Below are 20133 nucleotides of genomic sequence, written 5' to 3'. Positions count from 1 at the left end.
CAGACCGTATAGATTGCAACCTATAGTGAAAAAAAAAATGAAAACAGTCTGTATACCTTAAAGAAGATAAAGTTTCTGGGACACACTGCAGCCCCCAGAGAAAAAAAAAGTTTAGGGACACTATTTAGCTCCATAAGGAAAAACGTAAAACTATTTAGCTCCATAAAACTTTTAGAGATGGCCCACAAGGGAAATACAGCTTTCGGGACGCCTGCAAGAAATTAGTTTTCACTATCGTAGCCTCCAAACGAAATACTAATTTTAGGCACAACGTAGTCCCAAGGGACAAAAGTGGATTAATTAATAGGTCAATAAGGAAATAAAGCTTTTGAGGACAATTTATACTTTCCGAGGGAAATACAATTTTTAAAACATTTTATAACTCTAGTCCCTTAAATAAAATGACATTTTGAGAACATTCTATAAGCTTCAAATTATAGTTTTACATTAGGGACAGATAATAGATATCCTGTCCTAAGGTAGATATCCTTATCAGTGTCGCCAGCGATCTCTCCAGGGTTGCCATCGTTCCGAAAATTTTGAGTGCAACCCCCAAATTTAAAATTATACCCCCGAAAGTTACTATTCCGTCACTAAATTTATCGTTCGGACCCAAATTTACAATTCTGTCCCGGAATTTGTCATTTTTCCTCCTAAATGTTAATCATTCTGTACCAAAATTTTCATTTCTATACCCCAAATATACATTGTGACCCCATATATATATATATATATATATATATATATATATATATATATATATATATATATATATATATATCTGGCCCCCACATTCACCATTCTTCATTTGAGTTGTGTTGATTTTGAGTTTAACGTTCCTTTCAGCAGCGAGGCTACATGAGACAGGACCTACTGATTTACCTGGAATCCGGACCACATGAGCTCCCTCCGGCTATTGAACCAGGGTTTCCGTCGCCAAAAGGTACGTACGCTAACCGCTTAACCACAAAGTAGTTCACAGAATTCTTCAGTGTTATTGTACAATTTTTAATAAAAAAATGTCCCAGTTCAAAAATCTCATGGGTGCAATCTGCGGCCGAAATGCCATCTTTGAGTATTGCTAGTACTATTGGCCATATTACTTAATAGACATACCTATAAATTACTAAAACAGAGTAAATATTACGTCCAAAATGAGGGGAAAAAACAAATTTATATCTGGGTAACCTTGACCTATGTCATACAAGAGTTAAAATGCTAACGGTTGAAGTAAATTTAGCATGATTATTACACTATTTACGTACATTGCTAAAAATTGTTAATTATAACATCTACAAGAACAGATTCTTTCTAACCTGTCGGAATACATGGGTGTGGCGTAAAGCCTTGTTAATAACTGTGATTGTAACAACTTTAAAAAAATAACTGAACTTTCCTGTTCTGGGAATTCGTATAAAAAAACCCCTTTGCAAGCGTTGTCTTATCGCCATGATGAAATATGTGAAGTTGTTTTCTTAGTAAATAAAGGTATTTTAGAGCAGTAAATGTCAGTGACTTGTAATGTAATGTTAAAATTCCAATGTAGAGAATGAATTTATTTCTCTTCGATTTATTACTTTAATTTATTCATGGCTAAAATGACTCCCAATGATGTCTTAAGTTCTTTATGTAGTTAAGAAGGACTGTAATTGTTGCATCCTTATGATAGTTGCAAATTATTTATAGCGTTGATCATGAGTATGAAATGTTTATAAAACTCTTATTTCTGTCTTTCCGTTCGTCTGTCATGTACCAGAGAAACAACAGTAAGACAAAGTGAGTAACGGTTTTGATACGAATTTATGGGGTAAATTTCGGTAAGCCTCACTACGAGAGCTGGAAATTTTGAAACGTTTGAAACATTTAAAACATTTGAAACATTACTGAGAAGAATTGGTTAATATAGTTATTATAAGATATGATACCAAAAAAAAAAAAAAAAAAAGAGGACACATATACTTAGATATATTAGTAGTAATGAACAGGGATCTATTTTCCCATTGCGCACGATTCGGCGTAGGGTTACTCCATTGCAGAGGGTGTATACTGAGAAAATGAGGAATATCTGTGGTATGATAGTGACTAATTAACATCGTATAGTAAGGTATCACCTCCTTTAGCTTTGCTCCACGGCTCGGCGGTTAATTGGAAACCTAACACAAGTTAGTTTCTGTTTCTTTTTTCATGGTAGTTTTTATATCATTCGTTCTGACATGTATTTATATCTGGACGCAATAATTTCTAGTGCACCTTAGTTTGCAAGCACATTATCCATCTGTACGCAATTATTGTTCACTGATGATGGGCCAGTGTAATGACAGTGAGGACATATTTGAGGATCATTTAAAAGAAGAAGTCAGAACAAAATATTTTTTTTTAGAAAATTTGTCAGTGAAAAGCTGGTGGTGGTTAACGAAATAAATGACTAATTTATCCTCCGAAGAACAGGTTCTACCTTTATTCTCTTCTCTCTGTTGAAAATTGAAGTGACGCTAATGGTCCCGCCTTTCAGTGTAAGTTGTAGCGGGATTGATTTCCTGTGGTGACACTTATTCAGAAAGGTATAAAAACATTTTCAGGCTAACCATTCTGAATGTGAGGTTTTCTTCAGTTTTCCTCATTCCTATCAAAAATTGTCGCGAATGATATCTACTGTAATATAAAGGTTCCAAGCTGATTTCTTTCTTCCCCAGTTCACCAGGTAGTGTGATCATCGAGGGACACCATTCTTTATATTTGTCGGGTTTAAAAGACCATAGACGCCAAATGCTCAGAAATATAATTCCTAGTATTAGTCCTAATTGAAAACTGAAGACTTACATTGACCATCTCAAGTCATTGAATTCCCTTAGAGGAGAAATGGTTTCACTGTACGGATCCCACGAATGATATCACACCGTTACACTTTAATGAAAACAGGCAAATATCTCTCTTCCGTTTGGATCTCCGTATAAAGTACAAGTGAGTTTTGTTTCGCAATTTCGAATTGCAGTAGACTTTCAAACTATGCGAACTCAATATTAAAGCTAATCGCAGTAGATGTATAAGTGCCAGTTGTAATAATTGGATAAGGTGAGAGTTGAAACTTATTTTTCAAATACACACGTCGTACTAAAACCAATATTGTACTACTTTTTACTCGTTTTGTTGCTTAAAGGTTAATATACGAGGGCAAGTCAGAAATTATCTTCACTTTTCATTCTACAGTTTATTTACATGAAGCTAAGGTTTAACTATGCACATCATTTTTCTACGTAATCTCCCTCCTTATCAATGCACTTGGCCCAATGGTCAACGAGCTTACGTATTCCTTCCAAATAAAAGGTTTTTGGTTGGTCGTGAAGCCACTTTTGCACAGCATTTTTCACGTCTAAATCTGAGGCAAATCGGCGACCACGCAAAGAAGATGTTCCAAGCAGATGCTACCTAATCGATAGTGATTCGTTTATTCGCCAGAACTATCTCTCGAGCTTGCTGAATGTTGTCATCTGTAGTGGAGGTTGATGGCCGTCCTGCTCCCTCTTCATGTGTTACACTTGTTCGACTACTTTTAAACTTCCCGAACCACAAAAACACAGTTTTACGTGATAGTGCAGTTCTCCTATATTGCGATGATGGTCTGCGATGAATATCTGACTCTTTGACACCCTCCGACCAGAGGAATCGGATCACTGCTCGTTGTTCCTCCCTGGTGCAAACTTCTAATGGAGCAGCCATGATATATCTGCCACAGAAGGAAGAAAAATAGAGGAATTAAGATCACACTTTCACAGCATTACCACAACAGTACAATAATCATATATGCGAGGACAGAAGACAAAGTGCGCAATGTAAGTAAAGTTATTACAAAAGTGTAGATAATTTTTGACTCGCCTACGTACTAATATACCAATTGGAAGTGGTAAGATACTTTTACAATATCCATTCGCGCTGGAGGGGAGGGAAAAATTATGGAACGAAATACACTAATTAGTCTCCTTTCCGGAACAAGGGTGGATTGCCACAAGAGTGGAAAGAATTAAGCATTGTTCTAATTCAAAACAAAGGCGACAAAACTGACAGTAGTAATTATCCAGACATTTCTCTTCTGTCAACATCCTATAAGATCATCTGAAAATTCTATTAACAAGTTTGACCCCATAAGGAAATGAAACTATTGGAGATCAAGGATGCGGATTTTCAACGAAATCGATCAACTATCGACTATATTTACCATCGACAAAAATCTCAAAAACAAATGGGAATATAATACCCCGGAACATGAAGAATTCTTACATTTTAGAGAGGCCTACGACTAGGTTAAGAGGGAAACATTGTAACACACTCTTACGAATTCGGAATACCAAAAAAAGCTAGATATTTTAATTATGGTGTGTTTAATTGAATCCCAAAGTAAACTCCGAGTAGGAAACTTCTTATCCACGAACTTTCATGTCGAGAATATCCTGAAAGAAGGAGATGTGTTGTTTCTTATTATAATTCAACTTTGTTTTGGAGTACGTCATAAAGAAAATGAAAGACAGTCTCTAGGTGAATGATATTTAGCAGGTTATGTACAGGTCTTATTATGCGCTTGTACTAGCATGGGTTTAGAAGTAAATGCAGAGCAAGTTAAATACATGGAAGTTCACAGGGATTGTAATACTGTAAATTTTGGATTCATCGAAATATTAAATAATACTTCCGACAAAGTAGATACTTTCAAACATCTAGGTCAATGTTAACAAACCAAAAGCTTATTCACGAAGAAAATAAATGTTTATTGAAAGCAGGGAATTCGTGATATTATTCACTTCAGAATCTTCCGTCCTAATGATAGAGGAATTTGAAGCGTAATCTTAGAACGTTCTTCCGGAAGGACGTAACATCCTAAAAGTCCTACCATGTTTATCTATAAATTACAATACTTTGTGTACGTCTAGCAGGACAGAAAGTTCTCCTGGTCGAAACAGCATGAGCTCCAGTTTTAGTACATAAAAGAATCATGTTGGTCCGACTGTTAGTTCAGTAATGGCGGAATTCAAGCGGGGCAACAACTCTGTCAAAGATGACTCTCACAGTGGAAGACTAGTCACGGCCAGTACCGAGGAAAACTACTGCAATTCAAGTAATCATCATGGCAGACTGGCGTGTGACAAAACGCTACATTGCTGAGAGAGTACACTATCTCAAGAACGCGTAGAACACATAATGAGAGATATACTGGACATGCTCAAGGTTTAATGTCGATGGGTTCCAAGAATGTTGACAAAACCAACAGAGACACGTCATTTCCACAAAAAACTTAACCCTTTTTGAAAAAGACCCTGTGACATTTCTCAAACGTTTTGTGACAATAGACGAATTATAGGATCACCACTTTCAGCCAGAGTCTAAGGTACAATCGTAACAGTGGAAACACCCTTCCTTCCCCAACCCAAAGAAGTTCAAATCAGTCCCATCACCTGGAAAAGTGATAGTCTCTGTTTTTTGGAATTCACAAGGCATTATTCTGGCTAAGTACTTGAAGAAAGGTGAAACACTGAACGGAGCACTGCTCAACTGAAGCCTTTAAGGGATGCAATCAAATTGAAACGCCCAGGAATGTTGACAAAACATGTCCTCTTTTATCAGGATAATGCACCCGAGCACACATCCACCATTGCGATGTCTGCTATCAAGTCCTGTGGCTTCAAGCTGCTTCGACATCCGCCTTATTTCCCCCAATTTGGCTCCCTCAGACTTTCATCTTTTCTCTAATCTTAAAAAAACATCAAGCAGGTACCTACTTCCCATCAAATGGTGACGTCATGGCTGCGGTGGACAGCTTTTTTGACAAGCAGGCAGCTACAAAGAAAGTATAGTGGCCTTGCAGCACCGATGGAAAAAAATGTGTGACCTTAAAAGGGGACTATGTCGAAAAATAACCATAAACGTTTCGGCTACTGACAATCTTTATTGGGTAGATCAAGAACTTTTCAGTTACCCCACATATAAAATAACCGAATTTGAATTAATAAAACAGATTTTAGATCATGCAAATAGATCAGAAAATTTTGGAAAATATATATAGACGGAAATTTTTACTCTCACAATGGACATATCCGCGTAAATGCTGACCCATGATAACCCAAGATAGGCGTCTTCTCGTTACCTCTCTAGCGTTTCATATAGATTTCAAGAACTGTTTGGAATGCACTTTGAAAGCAAATGACGTTTCGATAGCACACGTTTCTGTGCATCTCTTTCCGCATCTACGACGATAGGACAAGTGTGTTACAGATGCTTTCGAACTGCATATAACAGAAATGACATAACCGAGGATAAAAAAACAAAAAATCAACTATTAATTGTGAGTCACTTGTTTTTTGATTCGTTCCCTCATTATGTAGTTTGTTATTTGTTGTTTAACAGTTCCACTTTCCTTCCTTTCCGATATGAGCGAATTTGTTTCGTTTGTTACTCTTCTCAGAATGCATCTGTGATTCAAATGATTAAGTGACCCAACTTAAAGAACTGAATGCAAGGTTTTGGCAAAGAGGGAAAAGATGCATGATTTTGATTTGCCTATTTTCGTATTATGAAATACCTAGGTAATATTATAATATGAAATATATCATAGTCTACCTTACAACCTACACACGACGAGTTTAACGATGATTTAACACTGATTATGCCTTAGTGATAACTATTTTTCATTTTTTTAAAATTTATATAGACTAAAATCAATTAAAATATACATACTTGTCAGCAATACCGAGATTTTGACGATATTTTAAAATCATCATATTTTCAGGTGGATTTCTTGCGGTTTTGTACACTAATCTGGTGGAAGTTTGAAAGATCTGGTTGGCAACACTGATGAGAGCTCTGACATTTATGTGACCTTTCTTATCTTCACTACACTTCTTGATATTTCATGTTAATATTAGGTTAATAAGGAAAAATTAATATTTCCTCAACATATAACAAGAACGTTATCAAAATGTATTGCTTATTTTTTTCATTGGATCATCGCAGACGGCAAGTCCGTAAAATGTTTGTTTTCTACGAGTGGTAGATAAATATATTATGAAAAATAATTCGCTTTATCTTCAATGTAACATGTAAGGTGTCCGAGAAGTATTTACTTCATTAAAAAACTAATTATTTAAATCATAACGATAAAAATATTAAAATGGTGGCAAAGTATTGTCAAACTTATAATATTTTCTTGGATATTAATAAATCCCCATCCTTGGTAGAATGTAGCACATCCAGGCGATTTTCGATTTCACAGTCCATATTTTACAACATGACAGGCTGGATCAAGGCAATGTCAATGGACATCCTCTCTTTCAATTGTAAGACCAGGTGCTGATGTGCACACGACGTTCTTAAGACCCAAAATATAAAAGATAATGGGAGTAATGTCTGGAGAGCAGAAAGGCCAAGCAGTCGGTTCACCACAACCAACCCATCTTTCGGGAGAAATTTTATGAAGGTAAGCACTCCAATGATAGTTTGCATCACCTTTTTGAAAACAAAAGTCCTCCAATTCGGAAATAGCAAACGCTTGGAACATGTTTAGATACACAATTGATGTGGTGGTATTGTTCTCAAAAGAGACAAGTTCGACAATTATACCATCAAGTCATGTAATTTGTGATGGTATTATGTTTTTTTTTAAAAATCTAAATGAAGGTCAAAGTGAGTTCTGAGTAGTACAACGATATTTTACGATAAAGTTGAGATAAGTTTATAGTCTAGATTTGGAAAGAATCGTTACTGCAAATTGAACGATATTTTATTCAATTTGAGGTTGGAATTCTTAATGTTTCATCACTATAGTAGTTGTGATAAAAAATACTAATAAAAACACTGAAAAAACTCCGTTACTTGGACAGCGGTATATTGTACGAATATAAGGAATCCACATGTTTTCTGCGGAAATCTGTACGAAGCATACGTACTCATATGCTACATATGTACCGACTTTTTCCCGCATAAATGTTACATCATGTCGCTGCAGTATCCCCGACATCTAACAGTCTTCCGTATATCACATACATATAGGGTATACGTATGTTACTTACTTCAGCTATTTTATACGTCCATGTGTGAGATTCTGACCGCCTATATACATTTTTTTGTTTCATACGAAAAGTACGTATGGATGGAACACTTACACGGAAAGTATAATGAAACATTCGTTTACCGTTATACGTTTGGTGCAGTATGCTACATATACTAGTACTTTAAGTCCAAAAACTGCAGTATTTACGCATGCAACCTACGTTTTTACGTAGGCCATATACGTTTTACCCCTCTGAGTTTGTTTTTCTTTATCTATAAACGATGTACTTCTACATTCCGCTAAAATGTGTTTTCTCTTTAACATCATGTGCATGATTTTCATCACCATACTATTTCAGGCTTACAAGTTCCATTTAATAAGAGATAACATTAAAATGCCTGAGTTACTTGTTAAGTTTCGGTGCCCGAGCAATGTTCTGCTCATGCAGACAACATATCAAGTTCTGTTAATCTTGAACATCATAAAAACAAAGGTAGATGAAGTCAATTTGACCCATTCTGTGCATACAAAATTAAATCAATCAACCAACATCAAAAGTTTGAAAACCTCGAACATAGTGACCAATTACAACAGCAGATTCCACCCTATCTCTTATTCCTGGTGGCTGATAACTAATTCCATACACTCTTGTTCTTGGATTTACATCTGTATATGTGGAAAGGATGAAAAAGAATTGTTATCTAGATCTTTCAATGTCTGTTAGAAGAGCATTACATTAATAAGTATCAGCTCATGGAAATATGTTATTCATGTCTAGAAGAATTGTGAAGAACGTGGATTTTTAAATTTTCTTTTAGATACCATTAGACAGATGTGTCCTCCGTGGTTTTGTTTAATCAAAAAAAGAAAAAAGAAAAGAAAAGAAAAAAGAAAGAAAGAAAAGAAAAGAAAAAAACGATGAGTTTGATGTTTAGTAAACTAGGAAATGTAAAGCTAGGCGGAAAAGAACGCGAAAAGGCAAGAAGGAAACTAGTCGAGTTAATTGACAATTTCAAAAGTGACAATTAACAAATACATGCTTATTCGAGCTGTCTGGCAATGTACAATCTTAATAAAAAGTTTTTTTTTATTCCGTTGAATTTCATAGAGTTCAAGATTCTGTCGTGGATAAATATGATTTAACAAAATAATTGAATTTGGCAAATTAACTTACGAGTTTACACAATTATTACATGGTCACTTCACATCTAGTACACAGCTACTTCACAGTAGTATGGTATCGAAATTGTGCATAAAGTTTATATTGATAACAGCTTTTGTGGAAAGCATTATGGTATAGAATTACACATCCAGTATTGACAAATTGGTAACAGTTTATTCACTATGCAGTTTTATATGGATTTACATTTGATCATTCTCATGTGCAATTAAGCCTAATTTGATATGTCAAATAACTGCTGAAGGTCCTACAGCAGGAACCAGAAGAAGGAACATCCAGTTACATTCTAACAAATCCTAATTCATATCTGCCTAATTTCGTGTTTTTGATTCCTTATCTCAACTGACGTTAATAATGAAGGAATAAACCTGGAAGTATGTCTGAAAATAGTCATATGGTGACTCATTGGAACTATATTGATTGAGACGACGGAAGCATTGTAAAAGATAAAGGTAATCTAGCGGAAGTGGACAGACTTAATTCCAAACTTGAAGTAATTAATAAAACTGTTAGATATTGTCTCAGTAACAACCTTTAGCATGCAATGTACATCCATCTCCCGATTTTATGGACTTGATTTTAACGGTCATTTGAACCAACGGACGAAAACGGAAGCAGCCAATCCTGTCTCAAGATTCTGATTTTAGACAACAAAAAATGTTGAATTTAGTATAGGATATGTACAGTTCACACATTGTCAGATTGAGTAGTGAGCTTGGTTTAAATTACAATACTGTATTTACCTCCTTCTTTCGTAATGTGGGTACTAGCTTTTGCAGACTTCTTGCCTGAATTTACGGTAAATCGACAACATCAGTGGTTATTAGCTGCTTACCCACTTACTTCCGGAACTTACGAACAATCGGCAACACCGATGAATATTTGCTACTGCAGACTTACTTTCGGAACTTACGGACATCGCCAACATCGATGAATATTAGCCACTGTAGACTTACTTTCGGAACTTACGAGCAATCGCCTACATCGATGAATATTAGCCACTGGACACTTACTTTCGGAACTTACGGACATCGCCAACATCGATTAATATTAGCCACTGCAGACTTACTTTCGGAACTTACGAACAATCGCCAACATCGATTAATATTAACCACTGCAGACTTACTTTCGGAACTTATGGACATCGCCAACATCGATGAATATTAGCCACTGCAAACTTACTTTCGGAACTTACAAACAATCGCCAACATCGATGACTATTAGCCACTGCAGACTTACTTTCGGAACTTACGAACAATCGCCAACATCGATGAATATTAGCCACTGCAGACTTACTTTCGGAACTTACGAACAATCGCCAACATCGATGAATATTAACCACTGCAGACTTACTTTCGGAACTTACGGACATCGCCAACATCTATGAATATTAGCCAGTGCAGACTTACTTTCGGAACTTACGAACAATCGCCAGCATCGATGAATATTAGCCACTGCAGACCTACTTTCGGAACTTACGAACAATCACCAACATCGATGAATATTAGCCACTGCAGACTTACTTTCGGAACTTACGGACATCGCCAACATCTATGAATATTAGCCACTGCAGACTTACTTTCGGAACTTACGAACAATCGCCAACATCGATGAATATTAGCCACTGCAGACTTACTTTCGGAACTTACGAACAATCGCCAACATCGATGAATATTAGCCACTGCAGACTTACTTTCGGAACTTACGAACAATCGCCAACATCGATGAATATTAACCACTGCAGACTTACTTTCGGAACTTACGAACATCGCAAACATCGGTGGATATTAGCCACTGCTGATATTATCGGAACTTAGGAACAATCGGCAACATCGGTGGATATAAGACACTGCAGACACAATGTCGATAATTAAGGACAATTGGCAACTTCAGACCGCTATTACTCTCTTTCAGTCCGTTTTAAAATGCTTGATGACTGCATTTCTAAACTATTCTGAATAAAAATAATGAGTAATCTTGGGTGACATGAAATCCAATAGATAGCAACGGACATGTACGAGTAAATTACACCGAAGTGTTAGAAGTGAGAAATAAAATGGGTAATATTGTTAAATAAAGACCGGCGGTTATGGCAAAATAAAACACTGCACATTAAGATTAGTCATTCATATTAAAATAGCATTTTTTTTCACTTCATTTGCTTTAAATGATTTCTTACAGCGTTCTAGACTGTAATTAACCTGACAGATGCCCAAATAATTACATACAGATTGATAACATACGTAGAAACTAATGTAGCTTGGTATGTGCGTGGGACGTAAAGCTTAAATAATTCATTTTCTCACTATCCCTCACTCTCAGTGCCTCTCAACCTCACTCTCGCAGTCTCTAACACTCTTCAATCTCCCTCGCCATCACCCTAATGACTACTCAATAGCCCGAAACCAAACTCGCCCTCACCTCATGGTCCCTCAAAATCACTCAACCTCAATCGCCCTCAGCCTCACGACCTTCATCAACCTTCAATCTGACTCATCCTCTCCTCCAATCCCATTTAGTATCCCTCAATCTCACAAGCTCCACCCTCAAGGCCTCCATCACCATACAATCTCACTCGCTCTCATATTCACAGTTAATCAGTACCCTTCAACATCAATCGTCCTCATCTTAAGGTCCGTATCAGTTAATCTCATTCACCTTCATATTCACGCTTACTATGTACCGCTTAACCTCACTCGCCCTCACACTCAAGACAGTGACCCGCGAAGTGTAGTCACTTATGCTCTCGCCTTTGGTGTGACCGATCTCGGGTTCGATTTTCAGTTGAAAAACAGTTGAAAACTGGAAAAACTCTTTCAGGCTAGTGAGGTTTCCCAATTCACACAAGGCAAATACCGAAAAAGTACCTTAAACAATAAGTAGATGGTACCCAGTACGCTTCCTTCTCCACTTCTTAATTCCTCTCAACTTTTCTGGGAAATGTGATCACTGAGGGACGCCATGCCTCTTGCGTGGCGGGCTAATATTTACCATACATGCCTGAAAGCCCAGAAATATAATTCCTAATCTTAATCCTAATCCTCACTCTCATGATTTCCATCATCCTTCAACCTCACTTGACTCCGCCCTCATAGTGATAGTACCTCCAACTTCAAGTTTCTAGTCCCCACCCATTGGCTTTCTGGGTAAATGAGATTGAGGTTTAACATTATGAGAGCCAGTGTCATAAGGGTACCTGTGTGTATTTCCTAAACGTAAATGAAAGGAGATACGTCATGTTATTGTATTATCTCTTGACATTAAAGCCAACGCATTTTCTGTTATCATTATGAAAAAGCAATTATTCGGGAATTTCCCGCTTTGATATCTGAACATAGATTCTCGCCTTTCTTCAGATGATGTAAAAAAATATGAGGTATTACTCATGTGCTGTGTTATAATTGGATAATTACTTCTCGTATCAGTATACTAACTTTTGATATTCTACAGTTTGTTCTGTCTGTGTATTCATCAGGGTTGCCAGATCATCTTTTGGTGAGCCAATAGCGAGCGCAACACGCTTATCAACGAAGTGCAGATCGACGATTCCTCACTCCCAAGTACGTACATGAATAATTTATTAAGAACACTAGAAATTCTAACATAGCATTAGCATCTAACCATGGTATTAGGGTTTAACCATGGTGTTAACGCTTACATGTTGACCTAAACTTGACCTTGAAGTATACACTAATTAAATTTTTCATTATCACAGTAGCTAGATGGCGGTATACAATATGGTTAACAAAATATATCCAAAAAATTAGTCTTTGTCTTACACTTTAATTTTTCTTTTACTGATATTATGATATAGTGCAAAGACATATAACATTCGATAAACCACGTTAAGATGTACAAAATGACATACTCGAAAGTGAATTATCATAAGCATATATAAAAAAGCAGGAGAAACGAATTTTTATGCGTTAAAATGTATGTCTTATATTTGATTTCTGATGCAGCTCACAATTATTATTCTGCTAGAAAGATTTTTAGTATTTATTAATTATGGATCTGGGTAAAAGTAGTGGTACAATTAACAATAATTTAAGAATGACAAACACAGCCTTCAGAGAGTTATTTTACAGGGTTTATATCAGAGCAGCTAGTAACTACGAATCAATGAACACAACTAAAAAAAAATAACCTAAATCACATGACATCAACATAAAATTCGTCGCGTGTTTAATAAACTTAACTTTATCTAGTGACATTGATTTCTGTATAACTTTGATGGAGCCTTCTAGGTGTGTTTCAGTGCATCTCTGTGCTCTCTCTCTTTTCCATTTTATTTGGTTTTCAGTTCCTTTGTTCCCTTCAGCAACGGGGCTACATGAGACGTGGACAACCTACAGCTTAATGTGAAATCATAACCATAAGAGCTCCCGCTGGAAATCGAACTCGCGTCTCTCTCGCCAAATGCTCGTATTTTAACCTTTTACCCATGAGGAAGTTTGTTTCTTTCTTTGAAATTTGATATAACAGTTAAGAATACATTTACGTACAGTAGTTGTCAAGAACGTTTCTATAGAGTATACTGTTATTACTTCGTTTAACCCTTAACTACTGTGGTGGATATCTGCTACGCAACTGGTGTGGTACCGGTCAAAATGATCCAAACATTTTTTAAAAAGCTAAACATATTAAATAAAAAAGACGAATAACGCGAAAACATATTTTAATGTTTATTCACATCTTTCGCGCCATTTCTGTATATTTATTGCAGCAGCAAATTACAGCAAATTACAGCGCCATTTCTGTGTAACAGCAAATTACAATACTAATTTTAGGAAAATATACTAAAGCTGGGTTTAGACTTTCACAATAGCAAATTTTAGCATGGTATTTGTTTTGCTATTCAAAAATTATTATTTATAATGAAAGTAGTTTTTCTTTAATTATGTTCTAAACATGAGTTCAATAGAAACACTTTGAAAAAACTAATCCACTGTTTTGTTCTTGTTCGAACGGCATACCTCATTGTACATGATAATTTACACGAACTCTAACTGTGCAGTTTCCACAAGGTGGTCGTTTGCACTTCTTACTTAATTCGATTGTTCACTGTCGATATCGTGTTTACTCTCCTCCTGATTATCTTCACTCTCAGTAATATCACTTTGAAACTCAGTGATATCCGAATAAGTTTCACCGAAACTGTCCTTCGTATGTCCTCTTCACTTAGCACTAAAGTTTGACGTGAACTGCATGTCATAGTCATAAAATGTAATGTACAGAGTCATTTACAACACTGGGCACACACCTTAGTCAAAATAGAATGGTTATTAATAAGATAGAGTTCGAAAATGTATCAAAAGGGTAGAATACGTCGGAACAAAATTTGTAACACTTACCGTCTGTTCCGGGTATGGGTCTTGAAGACCCGAGCGGGATATAACTACCGAACTGGATGATCCACGCATTCAGCGACAACTGTTTCTCAGGGAGCAATGCAAGGACTTCAGCTACTGCTTGATTCAATCGTCTAGCGTAAACAATAAAAAATATACACTCAAAGAATTATTCGTTACAGCGATCCGACCCGTACCACACTGGTTGAGGGTTAAATATGCAGTGTTTGTGTAATGTAAAATCAGGGGTAAAAATGGATCTGAAAACGTAGGGGGATGGTAGATAGCGGCATGACGTAACGCCGTCCCCCTGGCTATTTTTGACCATTTTAATTTTTAGGAACTGGGGAGTAGTGATGGGTAAATTCCCGGGAAGATATTTTTTGGAAATATTCCCGGAAAGATTCCCAAAAATAGGAATTTTCCGGAAATTTATGTACAATCACAAATAAAATTACATTCCATTACTATATTATAGTTTCAAAGTTAAATTTGTTTTTTTATCACAGTATATCATTACTGTTGTTCCAGAAATTTCTCTAAAATGTACATTCTATACGGTATTATGTTATTTTATTAATATTTTATTATATTTAGAGAGTACGCGTAAATGTATATTTACTTACGATATGTTCTATGTAAGTAAATATGTGTAAAAAAATTGTATAGTAGGTCCACATACTTTTACACCACTAAACAGTTTAAATTGATATGAAAGTGGATTTTCTAAACTTGACTCTACTACCGATATTATAAACGTATTAAATGTTTATTTGTTATAAACAAATTAGGTTGGTAACTGTCAGAAGACATATGTCGCAACATTTTATCAACATTTGCGCATACATATTTATGTTCATAATATTTGCAAGAGACTGACTTATCTTTATAATTTTGCACGTAACATTGCCACACACGATCTTTCTTCCTACCTATTTCCCGAAATTTCATGCGTTAATTCACATGTAAGAGAAGTCTGAGCACCTCTTTAGAAATTAAAGTCAGAGACAGAAAACAGACCGACGTCTCTTACTAATGGTGATTCGGGGCGTATTAATAGTACTTCATCACTATTTCTACATAATTTGCCATTACTTTAGAAACTGGTTCCTTTTCATGGTTTGTAAATTAGTACTTTACTACTTTTTTAGTGCAAATGGAAACGGTAAAAAAAAACATATTATTAGTTATACAAAGTACAGACGACAAATTTTAATTCATTTAAAAGTCCAAATTATTTAAAACCCAGAAATAAATCATAATAAATGAAAATAAAATAATTAGTCATACGGTTTTTATAATTTGGAAGATAAAATAAAAAAATGGGAATAAATTCCTTCCCGGGAATTTTTATGCCAGGGGAAAAAACCGGGAATATTCCCATTTTTTTATTTTCCTTCCCACCGGGAATATTCCCACTACCCATCACTACTGAGGAGACGCCCTCCATATTTTTCGGACATGGGGGACGGCGTTCCCTCGCGTTACCTCTCAATTTTATCTCTGCGTAAAATAAAAACTAAATTCTAATGATAAGAAACTTTCTTCAGTTACAAAAATATAACAGATTACAAATAATACTATTGTATGCGTAAGCTGTTAGTGTTTGTTACAAAGCTCTTTTATTTCCAGTTCTCTAGTTCAAGTAGTTCAATTTTACGTCATTAATTCACGTACCTATAGTGAAGTGGTATTTCTTTTCCTTGATTTAGTGAACTTTCACTGAAAGTTCGAACAGACAAGGCCAGTCAATCGAAAAACCGGAGTTACAGCTCACGCACACAATTCACGCATTCTGATATATATATATATATATATATATATATATATATATATATATATATATATATTAAACGATAATTATGCCTGTTGAACTGTGTGCTTAAGGAACATGGTCGCATACTCTGAGGGAAGAACGTAAACTGAAAGATTTTCAGAACAAGATCATGAGATGTATATACGGTTTTGTTCTGATTGTCATCGGTGCTGACTACCACAGCCAATTATTGGTGCTGATTGCCACGACTGGTGGTGATTTCAAATATCAAGGTGCTGACTGCCACGACGGTGTGCTAACTGCCACGATCCTGAGAGAAACTGTATTTGGAAAGACCGGAATTAATCCCTCATACTAAATTTACTAGTCATCATGGGCCTTATGCAGAGCTGTTTTGACGTCTGATTAAGGCAATACTACGAGATTGACTTACAAATGGTTATCAAAAGTGTATTCAGAGTCTCTGATTACACGGATGGAGTTCATTACATGTGACTAATTAATCTAGAGCATAGTGTACCACTTAGCCACGGTTTAGCTTGTGCGACACATTTCGGATTTCGTATGTCATGTATTTCCATTTTTACAGACTACGCATGCGCACATCTCTTTCCCGTAGTTGAAACATTTATTTTTCTCACCGATGCATTGGGGTTCTATAAGTTAATCATACCCAAATCATCATTTTAGTTCTACTCAAAGTAGACTCTGAATACCAAAAAGTGCACCTTCCATAGTAAAGATTTAGTATCCTTACTAACTAATCTGTGTCTAACCCTCGATTAACGAATTCTCTCTGAATACCGCTCCATATGTTTAGTATGAGGGGTTAAATTACTAATCATCACAGTAAATCTATATGCCATCCTGTAAGTTGCTCACTAAGTGTAACGACATACGCTTGGATGTTTAGGAAGGGATTGTCTTTTCTGTTATATGTACAATTTGCACATTTCGTTGTTTAAATTAATTGTTTTATTGCATTATTTAATGGATTAGTATTATAAAGTAAAATTAGCGTGTATTTATTCACCCAAATAATGTTTTTAGAGTCAAAGGAAGATTTATTTAAACAATGCTAGGCGGACAGTTCTTCCCATAAAGCAAAACAATTCCACGTCTTATAGTCTTAGAAACACCAATGACTGATATCTTTAAGTGTTCGACCACTTTTCGTTAATGTTCGACCGCATCCTGTTTAGTCATCGACCATACTCGGTTAATGTGCTTTTAATTACAGTATGAAGGCTAAAGCATAACTTTACCAAACTAATAACTTTTGTAGATGTTACATCATTAGTTTTTTAGGTATCACTTCGCAGTTTTGCACAACAGTTGCTGAGAATAAGTAATTTTTTGATAGTTTGTCAAGAAAAGAACCAAAAAAATCATTTAAGGTTCAGTGGAATACAGCACTAAACAGGCTTTCGTCTTCTCTCGGTTGAAGGGGTATAAACCCTATCTTCTAAATGCATTTATAATTACTAATAGGGTTGCTTCCTTGTATATCACTCTTTTAATTAGTGATGCAGAAGTAACGCGTGTAACATTTTGCTCAGTTTCCATGTAGAACTCTCGAACTGTCTTCCTTCATTCAGTTTTTTTTTTAACGATTTGGACACTGATACGTCACAGGGTTGAAGAATATGTATGCTGTTTGGTGCAGGCAGTAGAGTACTATACCATGGCTGGAACAAAATTTGCTGACTTCCATTGTCAAATGAGTCTTGTTGCCGTCGATTACCAGAAGGACTAGTTTCTTAATAGAGGGATCATCCACCTATTTTAGGAAGCCGTTTGCTATCCATTTGTAGAATGTTTCACTTCGCATCCAGCCGCTATCTGACTTAACTATAAAAATCTCTGAAGAAACTGCACTGATGCTTGTCCTTTGGAATATGTCTTACATACGGAGATGTGACCATCAGGGACACAATTTCTCCTGCTGCGGAAAAAGTGCTGTTAATGTTTCTTTATCGTTGACCTTCATCTCGTACCCTTTGAGCCCCAACACTTTTCCTGATTTGGTACATAGTTGAAAGCTGGATTCATCAGCATTAAATATTAACTCAGAATCATTCTGAATATTAGATTGCCTCATTCCTTTCAAGTATTTCTTAAGGTCCTGAAATCACATGCGAATGTTTTCCTCGGTTATAACATATCGCGCCTTGTTCAAAGTTTCGAGACACGATTTGTGGATGTCTTCTCATGTAAGTGTAGTACCAGGTTTCACCAGGTCATTGGCTTTGAACGACGTTTGTTTCAATCAACAACCTTTTAACACTTTTCAGATGATCGTGTTTCTTTTGTAGGAAGCCCTTTTGCTCATATTAATGAACCATTTTGCTCATCCCTCTTCTACTTTCTGTGTTAGGATGGTTCTGGGCCCATTCTTCACTCTTCGGGACTGTGACCATGAAGTTTATCCATCAGCGTTATCGAAGGAATTAAATAGATTACTGATGCCTTTCGTATGAAATACTCTTTTTTGCGACAAGCCTCCAGAGGTTTTGTAGATCCTCGTTTGAATAAGTTGGCAGTTTAAGCTTAGGCCTTTTCAGACTCATTATCTCTGAAAGAAACAGGAAAATTCTTAAGGACATATAAGGAAAACAGGTGTATTACGGGCGTAAGCTGATAGTAGCTATTCCGCTAACAATGTTGAATACAGTTCCACGGCGAAGCGAGAATAGTGTAGTTCAGTATTAAACGAATTAGACCAAATATAATAAATTTATTATTCAAATGAAATGTCATACCTTAACAGAGCCATTAATTTTCCATGATAATCTTCGGAAACTGTATGAATATTCAGTTACTTGAATTTGAATTTATTTTATGGCCTATAGGTATCTAAGGTTCCGGTTGGGATAGAGTGGGGGAGAGAATGTTGGAAGTTAGACGGCCAGGATCTATTTTGTAGGTATCATCCCAGCATTTTCCTGGTGTGACTGAGGAAAAAATCGAAAGAACTCAGTCAGGATGGCCTGACGCTGGGATCGAACCGAGCACCTCCCAAATGCTAATCCAACGCTCTACCATTTTTAAACAAAAAATCATCTCAACCGAGATATTCAGCCTGATGACTCCTCGCGGCAATCCAATCACGACAGGGACACGAACACAGAAATATCGAGGAGAGTTAGAAACGCCTGTGCTCTTCAGAAGGATTCGAATCACCAGTGAATTGCCTCCTCATGATCCGAAGCCTAGCGCCCGAGACCACTACCACTGAGCCATGGCCATTCGGTGAATATTCAGTTACTAACAGCAAGGTTCAGCAGATGATTATACAAATGTAAATTGATCACTCAATTAATGCTTGAATCAAAGAATTCTGCGAGAAAGTACAAATGCAAAGCATAGTCGGAGACTGAAAGAAAAGATTAATAATCGAACAGTAAAAATGTATTGCGAAAAGTAGTAGTCGAATACCAGTAAATGTTTTGTACACCATTATAACTTCAGAATTGGTAACTAGGAATTCATTTCATGCAGATGAAACGAAAGTTAGTCGTTACTGACGTTTCTACAATTTTTCAGTTCTCGACCACCCTGTGGTCGAATACTAGTTAACAAAGAATATTTCCTAAGTCATTGTCCGACCACTACATTATATCGATTTATTCTTCAAACCTTACAGTTATTAGTAAACTTTTATTACTAAAATGTGCTCTACAGTTCCGTGCAACAGAATAGTATGTGCATTTCTTACCTGGTGTGATATAACTACGGAAAAACACGACAAACAGGGCGCTATCGTTCTCATTTGCAACAGTTAATGCTA

General features: G+C 36.1%; 2 protein-coding genes across 3 annotated transcripts in view; one reads left to right on the top strand and one right to left on the bottom strand.

Annotated features, from left to right (window-relative positions):
• Window positions 1-20133, bottom strand: part of LOC145683761 (podocan-like) — a 75284-nt gene that overhangs the window by 29436 nt on the left and 25715 nt on the right. The gene's annotated exons all lie outside the window — the stretch shown is intronic.
• Window positions 12634-20133, top strand: part of LOC145683762 (uncharacterized) — a 37769-nt gene continuing 30269 nt past the window's right edge. Inside the window, exon 1 of the mRNA XM_081755323.1 lies at window positions 12634-12775. The gene's annotated coding sequence lies outside the window, so the exon portion shown is untranslated. The remainder of the gene's footprint in view (window positions 12776-20133) is intronic.

The sequence above is a fragment of the Thermobia domestica genome, chromosome 4, assembly GCF_964235325.1.
Source record: "Thermobia domestica chromosome 4, izTheDome1.hap1.1, whole genome shotgun sequence".
Taxonomy (NCBI): Eukaryota; Metazoa; Arthropoda; class Insecta; order Zygentoma; family Lepismatidae; genus Thermobia; species Thermobia domestica.
The sequence above is the reverse complement of the archived record's forward strand: the minus strand, read 5'-3'. Positions and strand labels throughout refer to the sequence as shown.